The sequence below is a fragment of the Typopeltis vanoorti genome, chromosome 12, assembly GCF_054136105.1.
Source record: "Typopeltis vanoorti isolate ZY-2024b chromosome 12, IOZ_Tvanoo_1.0, whole genome shotgun sequence".
Classification (NCBI taxonomy): domain Eukaryota; kingdom Metazoa; phylum Arthropoda; class Arachnida; order Uropygi; family Thelyphonidae; genus Typopeltis; species Typopeltis vanoorti.
In genome coordinates this window covers 104,487,940-104,504,384 of record NC_143560.1, presented here as the reverse complement: position 1 = coordinate 104,504,384, position 16,445 = coordinate 104,487,940, and the positions used below count along the sequence as shown (strand labels likewise).

General features: G+C 36.1%; 1 pseudogene; it reads left to right on the top strand.

Annotated features, from left to right (window-relative positions):
* The window catches only part of LOC150101094 (ribonuclease H2 subunit B-like), a 31,024-nt pseudogene extending 14,786 nt beyond the window's left edge, over window positions 1–16,238 (top strand).
* Window positions 16,239–16,445: the final 207 nt, after the last annotated feature.

Genomic DNA, 16,445 nt, shown 5'->3' with positions numbered 1-16,445 from the left:
ATAATCCCCTTAATGACAGACCCCCCCCTTATTGGGGGTCTTATTTTACAGACAAAAAATAATTTATTTTTTAATTAATTAAAATAATTTATTTATTTTACAGACAAAAAATAAAACACTGTTGGTGACGATGGCAACCAGTAGAGAATTGTGTGCATTTGGAGGATAAGTAGCAGAGGAGACAGCAAGAGATGTGTGGAGATTAGAAGAGTAAAGAGTCCTCTTTCAGTGATTGCTTGGACCTTGGAGGTGTCATGTAATAATAGTAATATATGGTACAATTAAAATTTTCAGCTAGTACATTGTCAAACAATCAATTATCATCATTATTATTACTGATCGTGACTTACTATGACTGCGCACTCCACATAGCAAGTGCTCATGGCAGTACTATGCATCGTTCAATCATTCATAGTATTGCAAGAAGTGAAACCTTGAATTTGCATATGCATCACTTGATCCAAAATTCATATGCTTAGATTTGATATCAATTAACTATTTGCTAGCCAACAACTAATGCAATCGGTGATCACTTTTTCTGGCTTTTAGGTACCTCTTCATAGTTATCTAAAGAATATTATATTAATCACTGTTTACAATTATTAGATAGAGTTGAAATTTCCAGCTGATATCTGGAAAATATCTGAAATTAACATTGCTAAGTTGTTTCTGAATAACATCTATTCGCCATATAGCCAGTCCCTTAAAAAAAAACAGCACAAAATTCAGGAATGTTAAGTCAATCTCGATGAACAAACTGTGCATCAAACCTGTGTTATAAATTCATCTTTGACATAGCTATTTGAGAAAATTATTCTCTCTCCCTCTCTGTGTCATCATTAGCAAGTAATGGTCTATGTAGAAATTAACATTTACTTTTCTTTCTGGGTCATTGAGATACTTAATGAGCAGGTCATAAAGGTGTTTCAATCTTGTGATGTATGGGGAGTTGGGAAAACTAGATGTAAATAAGGCTGTGGGATTTGATACTATATCAGCACGTATTCCAAAGGAATATTCCAGGGAGTTGATGCCGGCCTTGACATATTTTTTTAATACGAGTCTTGCACTCAGTCAAGTTCCAAAGAGCAGAAGGAGGGCAAGATTGTGCCACTTCATAAAGGTGGTGATCGAACTCAAGCATCAAACTATCTGTGTGTCAGGTGTTGTGGTTAAATTGTTGGAGAAGCTTGTGAGAACTAGGATTCAGAACTGGGTTGACAACAATGGTATTATCTTTCATGGACAGCATGGAATTACTAAAGGGAGGTCATGTTTTAGTAATCTACTTACTTATTACAATAAGGTGACTGCTTCCATGGACAGAGGAGAAGGATACAGAGTAATACTTAGATTTTGCAAAACCTAACCAGCCTGATTTTGCAAGGCCAGCCTGGCTGGCCAAGTGGTTAGTGTATCCGCTCCCCAGCCAAAAAGGCTGCGGGTTCGAATCCCGCCATGGGTATGGATGTTTGTGATTGTCTGTGGAAATATTAGTGGTGGTGGTGGTGGTCGGCGATAGATGGCGTTGGTGTAGTTGCGGTCAGTTGGTGGATTGTGAGTGGTGGAGACAGAGTTAGTAGATGCCCTCCCTCGATGAGTCTTTGGACTCCCTGGAGGCAGTGGCGCACCCAGGGAGGGGTGCCAAGGGACCCTTCCCCCCAAAAGAAAAAGTTCAAAAAACACTAGAAAATTTTCCAAAATACTTTTCCTAATTAAAATTCATTTTTTATTTATGCTGTGTCATGTCTTCTCTTTCTATATTATTTATGAATTAGGGGTCACATGGTGAGAGGACCCTATAGCAGTGTTTCTCAACGGATGGTCCGCGACGATGGGACAGGTGGTCCACAGGCTTAAATTAACCAAATAAATGTATATATTTTAATTATCCAAACAGAACAAATTAAAATTGAATAAGTAAGTAAAAATTATTAAAATAAAATGAATATTAAAAAAAAAAAAATAGTAGCAGAATTTTGCCACTGTTTTAATTTGTAGCGGCAGAATGACGAGTAATAAAAGAGGGGTGAAGTGAAAAACAATATGCTTTTATTGCTTTCACCTTCCCTTACTATTTTGTCAGATTTGAAGTGAACATGTGTTATCCACATGACCACATTTCCACCAATTGCTTATTGTTTATTGATTTTTATTGTTGAAGGTTTTCCTCCTTCAACCAAGGCTCAATATATCTTCAGAAGTGCTAAGTAATACTTAGACAAAATGTGTTGTGAGTTAACTCCAGTATTTACCGTATATATTTTTCGAAAATCGCGCGAAAAGCAAGCTGACAATTGAGTTGAAATGCCAACTCTCTTCAACCGAATTCCAATAATATGTAAAACTGCCATAACAGCATTCACTATATATATAGTGAATGCTGTTATGGCAGTTTTATATATTATTGCTACCGAATTTTAACACTCGGTAGCAATAAAACTTGATTTTTATTGCTACCGAGCGAACTCACATATTTAATTTATAACAATAGTTTTTAGTTAGATACTGTGTTTGCCGTGCAACATATGGTTTTGCTTGAGTCTATACAGCATAGTTTCTGTATGAGGGGACATGTGATTTATCAATTAGTGTCGTTTTTATCCCTGGTGTCTCTAATTGCACTATTTGTTGAGAAATATATTACACAGACTGCTTATACCTCATTCACTAACATAATAAAAGTACTTGTTTTTATTGCCTCTGCAATATCACCTATTGGTGAGAGTGATCATAAGATCTTGACATGGGAGGCGGCTAAAGGTGTGGGATTTTCGATTAAGACAGAGTATATGTGGAATTATCGTGCTGGCAAATATGACAAGCTTAGGAGATTGCTTGAATCAGTGACATGGCATGTACAACTGCAAGGGCTGGATGTCGATAGAGCATGGGAAGTGGTCAAGGCACATTTACAGGAGGTTATGGCGGATTGTATACCTAGGGTCCGAATAGTAAAACAAGTAGGGGTTAAATGGATGAATAATACCATTAAGCTTGAGCTGCAAAAAAAAAGAAACAACTGTGGAGGGAATTTAAAGAAAGAGGTGACCTGCAGGCACACGAACGGTATAAAGTGCAGGCCAGAAGGGTAACGAGTGTGGTAAAAAAAGAAAAAGCGGATTATGAAAGGAAACTAGCTATGCAAGCTAAAGAGAATCCCAAACAGTTCTTTCAATATGCTGCAAGCAAGAAAAAAACTGTACACGGCAAAATGATTTTAAGGAATGACAATTGTAAAGAGATCACTGAATCAGTCGATATAGTGGAGTTACTAAGCAAGCACTTTGCACAAGTATATCATCCAGGTGATGACATTGAAAAAATGAAGGAACCATTAGTTTATACGGGAATTGTGATGAATGAAGTGGAGGTGAATAGTCTATTACAGAACCTTAATGTGAATACATCTGTGGGATTGGATGGTATACCGGCACGGGTCTTACGTGAAGCGGCTAAAGAATTATCAGTGCCTTTGACCATGTTGTTTAATCTGAGTCTCGGGTCTGGTTTAGTCCCGAAGGTGTGGAAAAAGGGGGAAATAGTTCCACTGCATAAAGGAGGATCCAAGACTACGGTTACAAATTACCGACCGATCAGCATATCAGGAGTCGTTGTCAAGGTCTTGGAGAGAGTAATCAAGGGAAAAATACAGGCATGGATTGATGAAAATGAGATACTCTACGGGGGACAGCATAGCTTTGTGAAGGGTAGATCATGCCTCAGTAACTTGCTCAAGTTTTATAACGCGGTGACGGCTGAACTGGATAAGGGTAGTGGGTTTACATTAATACTGCTGGACCTGGAAAAGGCGTTTGACATGTTACCACATGGAATTCTAATCCGTAAACTACGACATATGGGAATGGATTTAGGGTTGGTGAGATGGATAGTTGGGTGGTTGATGGAGAAATATCAAAGAATAGTTTACTCAGGAGTAGAGTCCAAAAGACGGCCTGAGACTAGTGGTGTGCCGCAGGGTTCTGTTCTTGGACCACTGCTGTTTAATTTGTTCATTAACGATATAGGGAAGGATCTAAGTGGAACATTTCATTTGTTCGCTGATGATGCAAAGTTGGGTAGGGCAATAGTGAATGCAGAAGATGTCAAAATCTTGCAGGACGACTTGGATAGATTGGAGTTCTGGGCTAAGGAGAATGGATGTCAATTTAATGTGACAAAATGTAAGGTTATGCATTTTGGGGTGAAAAGATTAGCAGCAGTATGCCACATTGGTGGAACTGTACTCCAGGAGATTGATGAGGCTAGGACTTGGGAGTGTTGGTGGATAGGGAGATGAAGTTTAGGGGACAAATTGCAAAAGTAGCGAAATCAGCTCATCAACTCACTTGGTTGTTGAAAAATACCTTGACGAGCAGAGACAAGCAAGTTATTGTACCTCTGTACCGAGCTTTAATAATACCTCATCTTGACTACTCTCTCCAGATTTGGTCACCTAGGTTCCTTCTTGATGGGGAGGAGGTGCAGAGGATCCAGAGGCGCGAGTGACTAAGATGATAGCAGGTCTATGGAATGAGCCATATGAGAACAGGTTGAAGATTTGTGGGTTGCAGAAATTAGTTGATTGGCGGAAAAGGGGCGATGTGAATGAGACATTGAAATTGCTAAAGGGTTTCTATAGGATTAATTCAGAGGATATTTTTATATTTTTGAGATCAGGACTGGTGGTGGGAGAACTAGGGGACACCTATGGAAGCTAGGCAAGAGTGTGGTTAGCGCGGGTGTTAGAGTTAGGTTCTTTACTTAGGTTCTTTACGCGGGTAAATGAGGGGAATAAGCTGCCAGAGTCTGTTGTGGGTGCTATGACGGTGAGTGAGTTCAAGGCAAGGTATGATAGATACTGTAAGAATGTCGTATAGTTGTGTGGACATGATGTTTAGGGCCTCCCTCGATGAGTCTAAGGATACCCTGGAGTCGCCCGTAATAATAATAATAATAATAATAATAATAATAATAATAATAATAATAATAATAATAATAATAATAATAATAATAATATAGTGGCTATTGGGGGAGGGCGTGCTGTTTACCCCGCGAGCAAGTTACTATCGCCCTGCTCTGAACGTGTTTCAGCTTTTTTCATTTGCGAGTCATATGCGAAACTTTTTAATTTATTTTTTTCGAAAAGTAAAATCAGGGGTGAGAGTTATATGCGAGCAAGTACGGTATTTCAGTTATGGATAAGTACATTGGTACCTTCTTTAAACGGAAAAATATCTCGGATGACAGTGATAATACAAAACGAGTTTCTAATGACAGTTTGTGTTCACAGAATTCCCATCAGTTGCAATGCGATAATATTAATACGCTTAACGAAAGGAAAGATTTGCTGACTTGCTGGACACTCGACCAGTAGATCGCATTTATAGGTAAATACAGTTGGTTATTTTGTAGGAATTTTTCTGTTTTGTGACTTTCTCCCTTTACGGTAATTATGCTTACATTGTTGTGTTATTATTCAACAATTGTTTACAGGTTTGAATGTGTATATAAAGTCAACATCAACAGTAGCTTGATTACGAACGCGTGATGAAAGGGACGGGGAGGTTTGGAGCTTCCTCCGGATAGTATTCAAAAGGTAAATACAATTGGTTATTTTGTATGGGGCCCCGAAACTTATTAGTTTAGAATTTAACCACTGGGGAAAGGGTTTGTGTCCACCTCAAAACTCTGAAACAGAATTTGGAAACATTTTCCGAATAAATTTTTATAAGAAATTTCTGTGATTTCACAATCCATTTCAGGCTTGCAGTCACGAGAACAACCTTTCGTTATCGAAAAAAGGGCAGCTAATTGAGCATTATCTACACCAACGCTAGACAGCGTTGGCGTAGATGATGATTGTAGTTGTGGTTGGTGAAAACGGAGAGTTGTAGAGTATGTGCCCTTCCTCGATATGTCTTTGGACTACCTGGAGATGTAATGTAATAATAATATCGACTAGCTTTATATGTTCATTGTGCATCACATAGTTTGAATTTGCACTTGGAAATGCTATATCTGTGACAAATAAGAAATTGCATTGGTATAATTGAAAAGGTACACAATTTCTTCAACCTCTGAAAGACAGGACGTCCTTCTTGTTTCTAATATTATAATATTAATATCTTTTAAGATTTATAATATCTTTATTTAGCTTGCAAAAAATATTTGTGTGCACCTTACCATTGTCTAAAATAATGCAAAAATCTGACCTCTTAATTGCCCTAAATTTTGTTGATGATGCTGTGGCTCAATTAAATATCGTTTATGAAACACCAGATTCTTCATTTAAAGATATTTACGATGAAGCATGTATAAAAGCCAATAATTTTAATATTGACATTAAAAAGCCAAGGACTTCATCAAAACAAACATTAAGGTCCAATGTTCCAGGCGATTCTGTAGAAGATTATTTCAGGAGAACTATTTCATTCCATTTATTGACCAAATATTGGCTCAACTTCATGACCGTTTCACTCGGCACCGCAACATTTCGAAATATATTTTTTTCTCTTCTAACAAATGGAAAAGATGCCCCAACAGCAAGTGCAATGGAAGATTTTCGTCAATTGTGTGAATTTTATGCCGGTGATTTGCTTTATACAAATCCAGCAATTTTGAACGCCGAATTCAAGTTGTGGTATAAGAAATTTGACAAACCGTTTGCAATAGATCCATGCAAAAATGCCGTTGATGCAGTTTCAAAGTGAGTGTGACAAAATGATATACCCTAACATCTATAACTTATTAAAAATATTTGCAACGCTTCCGGTAACAACATGCGTCAGTGAAAGGTCATTTTCTAACTTATGCCTTTTAAAAACCTATTTTAGATCTACCATGACACAATCACGATTGAACGGACTGGCTTTGCTATGTATATACACAGAGAGAGAGAGAGAGAGATTAATGTAACCACGACTGAAATAATTCAAGAGCTTTGTAAAAAGAAAAGAAAACTAAATTTTATTCTTTAAATAAATTTTTATAATCACCTAATGAATTTTCTTTAATGAATTTTATTGAATGAATGAAATTTATCGAATTTTAGTTGAACGGATAAAAATATTTTTAATGCAAATTCATTGTATGTATTAAAAATATTTTTATCCGTTCAACTCTCCCTCCCCCCCAAGATTAAATCCTGGGTGCGCCACTGCCTGGAGGTGACAAATAATAATAATAATAATAATAAAAGGCTTTTGATAGATTACTGCATGATAAATTGATAGTCAAACTGGAGTGGATGAGGTGGGATATTAGATTAGTGCATTGGATTGGAGACTGGCTATCTGATAGCTATCAACAAGTTGTGTATGTGATATCCAGGAAAAGGAAAGTCACTAGTGGTGTGCCTCAGGGGTCTGTTTTAGGGCCGTTGCTGTGTAACTTGTACATTAATGATATTGGTGAAGATTTGGATGGAGATATTCAGTTGTCTGTAGATGATGCAAAGTTGGGACGAACTATGAAGAGTAGTGAAGATGTTGTGGCCTTACAAGAAGGTTTGAATAAATTGAATGTGTGTGCACAGGAATGGGGAATTGAGTTCAATGTTGCAAAATGTAAGGTTTTAAAATTTGGAAAAAAAAGATGGGATGCAGAATTTGTGCTTGGTGAGGATATATTGTCGGAGGTGGAGGAAATAAGAGATCTGGGGGTGATAGTGGATAAGGACCTGAAATTTAAGGGGCACATAGCCAAAATTGTGAAGACAATAAAAAGGCTTCTGGGGGGTGATGTGGAGGACACTGTTTTCTAGAAGTAGGGAGATTCTTTTGTTTCACTGTATAAGGCTTTGATTAGGCCACACATGGACTATTGTGCCCAGATTTGGTCGCCTGGTTTTCAGAAGGATGAAGAGATGTTGAATAAGGTCCAAAGGCGACTGACTAAGGTAGTTTCTGACCTCTGGAATGTGGAGTATGAGGAAAGATTGAGAAGATGCAATTTGCAGAATCTGGTGGACAGGAGGAAGAGAGGTGATATGATAGAGACCTACAAGTTGGTAAGGGAATTGTTATAGAATCATTGGTGGAGAGGTTCTACAGAAAATAGTGAGAGATCTGGAGAGAACCAGAGGTCATCCCTGGAAACTGTATAAAGAGGGTGTGAATAGGGGAGTGAGAAGCAGGTTTTTTGTGCAGAGTTGTGAATGATTGGAACGCCTTGCCTGAGAGTGTGGTGTCTGCAGAGAAATTGAGTATGTTTAAAGCACGGTATGATGAGCTGTCTGTGAATAAAAGGACCTCGCAGATGAGTCTTTGACTCTATGGGGTTTTGGGTAATAATAATAATAATAATTTAAGACATTTGTTATGGAAGATTTTGAAGCATAAATCATTTGAAACCACAAGATTTCTCCTGAAGAAGAAGAATGAAGAAGACTTTCATCAGCAAAACCATGAATAAGTTTTGAAGTTTGCGAGAGCAGGTCTCTGATGCACAGAAGAAAGAGTGTAATTAATACAGTTTTTAAATTATGCAAAATATTAAAAGATTACCTGTGAAAATATTCCTCAATATCTTTTAAATTTCCAGTGTTTTGCATTACAGATTATAAAGGCATCAATGCATCAACATCCCAGAATGCTACAACCTTTCAAATTTTCAAGCAGTTTCTTCTATCTGACACAACCATTTCAGCCATCAGTAAGCATGGATTACATTATTTTTCAACTTCCTGCAATAACCAACTTCTAGATTTGGGCACAAACAATGCCATATCACACTCTAATAATTCCCCTCCCTCTCCCTCTCTCTCTCTAAATTCAAGAGTTAACCTGGTAGGAATGAATCTGGTATGGAGGATTGCTTATGACTGTTCTCTATCAATGGAGAACAGTCATAAGCAATCAGTCTTGAAAACAAGAGATCATCTCTAGACAATGTGCAAGAGTGTGGTTAAGAAGGTTGTTAGGACCAGATTTTTGTTTGGAGGGTGGTGAATGTGTGGAATGCTTTGCCAGAGGTGGTTGTGAATGCTTCATCTGTTAATGAATTTAAGAAGTATGATAGGTATTGTGTGAATATCCCACCTATTTACCGAAGATCAAGTATGTTTTCTGCACTATTTCATTGAGAAAGATTATATAACCTGTTACTGTTTTCATTCATTTTTTTTTCATTTCTATACATGGTTTTTATCCTTTTGGAGATTTACTGTTTTTATGCAGTCAGTCAATGGCCCACTCAGGACGTAATCTTCTTGGGGGAAGGGGGAGCACTCAAGATTTAATCTTGGGGTGGGAGACGAGTTGAGTAGATGATTTGAGAATAGACACTACACATTGCATACAACCTATGACTGAGCATTTGCAGTGATCGCCAATACATGAAACCCGTGATCTTCTCTGGCTTGGTTCAGGCAAACGAAGTAGCACTCGGTCCGCCCGGGCACTATCTCGTTTGCCTTGCGTTCACGGCGACCGTGATTCACGAGAGCTACAGGGTATTCCCACTTTATGTGACCATTAATTCATAAGTAGTATAGAAATAGAAGACACAACACAACATAAATAAAAAAATTAATTTTAATTAGGAAAAGATTTTTGGAAAATTTTCTAGTAATTTTTCCTTTTTCTTTTTTTTTTGGGGGGGGGGCCTGGGTGTGATACTGCAGTCAGTTATCAGGGTGATGTGGAGAAACCATGGGCAGAGAATGGCAACTCAAGACAGTTGAAAAGCTTGATTAGGGTAAATAGTTTACATATTTGTTCATTACTTATTAATTTTTTTATAAATTTTATATTATGATATAAAATTGAGTGCCACCCCCCCCAAGTGGGATGGTGATAAGCAAAAGACATTCTTTGGCATAATGATAAACCAGGTGAGTGAAGCCTTTTATCTCGTTCTCCACTACCTAATAATTTTCAATGTTTCCTTTCCCACCATTCCAGGTTCTTGCCCAATCGGCAATATTTGTGGCTTAAGATAAACATCCATAACTTGTTCTCCATACAGCTCTATTTAAGCAAAGAAGCAGTGTCAAAATGAGAATCATGGTAAGAACAAAATTATATCTCTTCTCTGTGTTTGATCTAATATCAAGGACAAGATTTTTTTTTTAATTAGGTTTCTATGAAGCCAAGTTACTTGATATAACAGGTTCATGAACATAATATATTAAGAGAAAGGAAGGAATTTGGCAGTTGATGAATTTTTTCTCTTGGACATAGGATCTTGAATTATGGTGATACGTCAACATGTTTTTTTCATCTCTTCTGAGATAATTATGAGTCATTTTTTTTTCAAGGACAGTGATGTCCACTTAAAATAGTAATATTGGGCCTAAAGCAATGCTTTAAATGAGTAATTTGGATTATACAGAGTTATGCATCTGATCAGGATAACAAAATAGAAATTTTCTTATTGCAGTCATAAATATGAAGCCAAAGATTAGATTTTGAAAGTTTTAATCTTAAAAATGAGATTATTATTATTAAGAGAGACCTCCAGGGAGTCAGGGACTCATCGAGGGAGGCCACATTCTACACGCACCAACTATCATACTTATTCTTGAATTCATTTACACTGCCTGCGGCCTGCACCACAATATCCAATGGCAGTCCATTCCTATCTCTGAGAGAATAATCTAGCCCTCACCCCTTCTTAGTGGCATTGACTCTCAGCTTCCAAGGATGAACTCTTGTCCTTTCCCACTCTCCATAAATTGAAATCCTGTATAACCCCTTTCAGAAGTTTATGTCTCAATCATATCTCTCTCCTCTTTCTCCTGTTTGCTAGTGTCTACCACCTACAAATTTTCAATCTGTCTTCATAATCAGTATTCCACAATCTTGATATCATTTTTAACACTCTCCAATATATCAAAATCACAACGGAGACCAGACCTGCGCACAATAGTCCAAGTGAGGTCTCAAGGCCTTCTAAAGAAGCAAAATAACATCCTTATCTTTACACGCAAACTTCCATTTCAGCATTCCAATTATCATTTGAGTTGTATTTGCGATCTCTGTTGCAAATGGGCCCCTGAACTTCAACTTCCTATCTACTAACGCTCCAAGATCCCTAGCCTCATCAGTTTCTTCTAGCATAATCCCACTGTGAATGACTTTACATTTACTGATACTGAACTAATATCCATCTTCCCATGCCCACAATTCCAGACTTTTCAAATCATTCTGCAAGTACTGCATATCAGTAGCATTTCTGATTACCCTACCTATCTTTGCATCATCAGCAAATAGCTGAATGTTGCTCGTCAAATCCTTCCTTCGATTTTTTTACTTCAATCACAGCAACCTGTCTGTGATTGAAGTACAAAGGTCGACGAGAAGGTTAGAAGATCAGCTGAGAATCAAGAGTGGAAAAATCCACATTGCCAGTCATTAATTAGCTGCTTTGTCCTCAGATGTTGAAGAAGCTAGTTATTGATGAACTTCGCCATGGTGTTTGAGAGAACTAAAATGAGAGCAACCAGACAGTAATTAGTTGGTTTTTCTTGCTTAATTTATTTTTGAAACAAAATCGCATCTAATTATTCATCATCATTTGGTGGGTACAAATACGTTAAATACACATTGTATTTAATATATGTTCTCTAGTGTGATATTTCTTGTTAGACTTTGTTCCAAAGTACATACTTATTACCAAAAGGAAATCAATTTCACTTGTTTGAACTGAAAAAAAAAAAAAAAAAAAGCTTTTCCATGCTATAGAAAATCAAAGTAATGCAAACCAAGATTATGTATTCAAAAGAAAAATCACTGTAATGCAGATGTCATAGAGGCGCACACACACACTGTAATAATCCAATACAGTATATTACTATTATTATTATTATTATTACAAGAGACTTCCAGTAGTCAGGGATTCACAAGTGAGGCTACATATCCCTCACACCACTTCCAAAGGCAATGAATCCAATCATGCACCACCTTTCAATGAAAAATCCAATTGTCACCCCTTTTAGGCTATGTTCATTCTCAACTTCTATGGATGCCTTTTATCATCCTCTTCCCACCTTCCATAAAACAAAAAATTCCATCTAGTGGTGTATATCTTGTATGTCATTTTCAGAGGTCTGTAGGTCTCTATCATATGATTCCCTCTTTCTCCTGCTTGCATGGCATCTGCAGTCCATAAATTATCTATTTCTCCGCATAATCTACATTCCAGCCTTGATATCATCTTTATATACAGAAACTGCTTTAGAGATGAAACTTTAAAGTCACTTCATGGCCCCAGTAACTAGGAAAACAGTTATTATTATTACTATTATTAGCAGTTATGAAATTCCCAACAAATATGTGAGAATAATCAAAGGAATGTATAAGGGAAGTAAAAGTTGTGTTACTGCACAGCAAACAACATCCGAATGGTTCGAAATAAGATCTGGTGTGAGGTTTGGATTATTGTTTAATATAGTCATTGATTGGATTATGAAAACAGTTACAGGTGCAAGAAGAGGACTTAAATGGAATCCTGTGTCATAGTTAGAAGATCTAGGTTATGCGGAGGACATAGTTTCGATATCAGCAAAATACAATGATAGACAAACAAAATTGGAAGACTTGAAACAGCTGAAATGTTAGGTCTTAAAAAATAAATATGCCTAAAACAAAAGTGTGTAAACTAAACAGTAAATGCCACAAAGAGATCAAGATCGATCAGCACGCTACAGAAGTTAAGAATTTTACAAACTTGGGAGCGAATGTAAATATTGAAGGTGGAACTGACAGGAGTATAATGCAAAGACTGACAAAAGCTAATACTGCTTCCAGAAAATTAAATAATTCACGGGAATCTTCAAAATATCATAATCAAACCAAACTAAAGATCTTCAATAGCAATGTTCAGGGATCAGATACATGAAAGCTGACCCAAACACATGAGGATAAATAAATTGGTTTTCAAACCAAATGTCTGCGTAAAATATTTTGTCCCAAACTCATAACAAATGACTTACATAAAGTGACTGCGCCAAAAAGCATCGCCGATGAAATTAAAAAAGAAAAAAACAGAGATTGAAGTGGTTGAACACATACCGAGAATTAGCAGCGGAGATTATGGATCCTAGAAGGAAAACGGGAAGGCTATAATTTGGCAGAAGACTGGCTAGTCTGAAGAGAAGCCGAACTGGTGGCTCAGAACAGGTATTTTTAAAAAACAGGTTTCGGCCTTATGCACACCGAGAGGATAAGTATATCTGCAGACCATTCTTAAATAATTCATATTATCATTTTTTTAAATAAAATTATACATTTTCATTTTAGTGAATGTCAACGTTACGCCGATTTCTAGATTCACATGAAATAATTGTACCCGATCAAAAAATGTGCAATTTTTATTTCAAATAAGACACGGTGTTAGCTTCACAATTCCGTTCATAGATGGAAGCACATTCCGTGCATTTTAAGAAATGGTTATCAACAATGAATTTTATGAATAAAAAGACAAATTGATAAACATCTTCCTTTCATGAAAAAGCAGGACGTTTCTATCGGTCTTGCCCACTTTTATAGGTCTGCTTCTCCATCTTGATCCCTTCTTGAGTACTCTTTCATATGACATGCATTTCTTTAAGATATTCTTTCTGCATATTTCTATTGTTTCAATTACCGTTGCTTGGTTACCTTTCAATAAATCTTCGCTGTTGTGTAATTATTGTTAATTTTAATGATTTCTTTATTATTCCAGTTGATATGAAAATATTTATTTAGTTCTAAATCTTCGGTAACTTATTTTAGAGTGCAAATAATTAACATTATTAATTTTTTCAATTATTTTATCGTATATAACTATCTTAGTTTGAATGGGATTCCCCCCCCCCTTGAATGCCATACATTTAGTTTTTTTCTTTATCTTTATTATTTTATATTTTGATAGCATTCAAATACTTATTTCTTTTAATAATACTAAAAAGAAAAAGGGAAAATAGAAATTACAATTGCATTATTTATTTATTTATTTAAGAAATCTTTGGTTAAATTTATGTCCTGCATATTTTGGTTATATTTCTAAAAAAGCGCTTCCGTCGCCCTGTTGGAAGAACGATGGTACGTGACACCCCCCCCCCTCGACCGGTAAAGGATTTGAGTTCGCTTCTCGTCATGACAAGAAAAATCTTTCTGTGGACTTTTTTCTGTTACAGGTGAGTTAGCCGATCTCATACGGAAGTAGCAGGTTTTATTTATTTATTTAATTTTTTCGTCCCGCATGGATACGCAACTTTTTTACGCCACAATAAATTGGATCGTTTAAGTAAGTAGGGACGGTGAGTTGTGCGTGGTAAAATAGAATCCCCTCCCTCGATGGGTCTTCGGACTTCTTGGATGTGTGAAGTCATAGCAATAAGATGTGATAAACGATCCTTTTGATTATTTCCTTGTTGGAGTTTAAAATAATAATCTCTCCATTGTTGGCCATTTATCTCCCCGTCTCTTTTGGGTTATACTTCATAAATTTCTAATTATAATTTATTAATATAATATTTGCCCTGTGGAAGTGATGTTTCCTACTATAACGCTACCCGCCGACGGAAAACAGAACTTTTTCTAAGCCTTTCTTCGATCATTTACCAAATTAATCGACTATGAAAATGGAAAGTCAGATCTTTTTATCTAAAAATCAGGGATTTATAGATAAATTAATGCCGCACCTACAAAAAAAAAATAATAATAATAAATAAATAAAAACCAGCCTTGGAACTCGCACGATTACAAATAATAACATGAGTGATATTGTTTAAGGCCACTAAATGATGGCAGTTTTCTATGCTGCTCGTCCTTCTGAAAGTCTTGATTTATTGATGTCTTGAACGCACTTTTAATGAAGGCAGAAGGATGGAGGCTGACTGCCAACCTGTCTTCAAAAAGCTAATTAGGACTGAATTTAGTAGGCACTTCCTTTAGGAATAAAAAAGTGTTAGGGGATTATTTTATTTTATTTTTTTATAATATAATTACTCGAACTTTTTTTTCTGCAAAGATTTCTCTCTCTCTCTCTCTCTCTCTCTCTCACTCACTTTGCTATAGCTGTTTTCCCTTCATATTCCAGTTCGTTAATGTATGCTGTTTTTTTTTTTATCTTCATTTATTCTGTATTCATATTCATTTCATCCCTCCATATTCTGGGTCCTGATTTTCTTTTTCATTTCTTTTTTTTCCCCTAGACATTTTTCTGCTGCTTTCTGTATAAAGCTGTGGTTAAGGTTTAATTGGTTTAAGGCAGTGTTTTTCAACGTGGGGCGTATGCCCTACAGGGGAACAATTAGAAAATGTACATGTACATATTTATATTATACTCTTTCAGAACGTGGCTGACTATTATGCTCGAGGGAGGGCATTAAGATCTTTAAGACATTGAGGTGGGGCATGATCCAAAAAAACGTTGAGAAACACTGGTTTAAGGTAAAGTTTTTCTGCTGCTTTGTGCATTGCACTGTAGCGCAATTGGAAGAAGAATTTGTTACTCATTTAGTATAACAAAGATACTGAGACGTGCAAATTATAGTTATGTTTAGGGATGTTACTTCTTTTATTAAGTGCATTCCACATGTAAACAAACACATCTAATCTAGTATTAAAATTTTAATAAAAGAAAATACTGCAAATAGGAATTGTTGTTCAATCATCAGACTTGGACATCCTGGAACAGGAACTGCTGCACTCTTTCATTAATACCACTAAAAAACTGCTTCAAGAAATTGTTCAGCATAATCAGTTTCGTTCATGGTTTATTGGAGATTCAGTAGAAAAAGATGGGAGTTTATTTTTTGCAACTAATATAGATCCTTTATTTATTCTCCTTGGTTATCTTAAAAAGAGTAACAAATTTCTACCTTTAGAACATATCTTGGAAGATGAAAATTATCCTGATTTGCATAATTTGCTTCACTTTTTTGATTCAAGTAATATATGTAATATTGCAGATACAAATACATAAATAAATGAATTTGATGTCTATAAATATAATAAAGACAAAATTTTGGCTTATTATCTGGATGAAGAGATTACAAATGAACTAATTAGCTCATTAGGACTTCAGGAATTGGCAAGTCAGAGAAGTCCAGTGATGAATTACCAAATTCAAAGAAGTTGAAGAAGAAAGAAACTGTGACACCATTAGAAGATTATAGCGAAGATGCAAAAGTGAAATCATCGAAATATTTCAAGCGAAACCCCACTCTGACAGCTGCACAGAAACGTTTGCAAAATGCTGACAAGTCTGGTATGAAAAATATATCCAGCTTCTTTGAAAAGAAGTAGGCATCTCTGCATGTGTTGAAATTAAAGTTTATTTTTGTATTAATTCTGCATTCTTCTGAGGAGAATTCATGTTTCAGTGAACTGAGTATGACATGTGCAGTAATGTTTTGGTGAAAGAATCGTTAATGTTGCATATTTTATCCGAAATTCGAAATAATGCACTCTGTTCAGTATACGTTCATTTTAGAAAAATAGCTTTCTACGCTG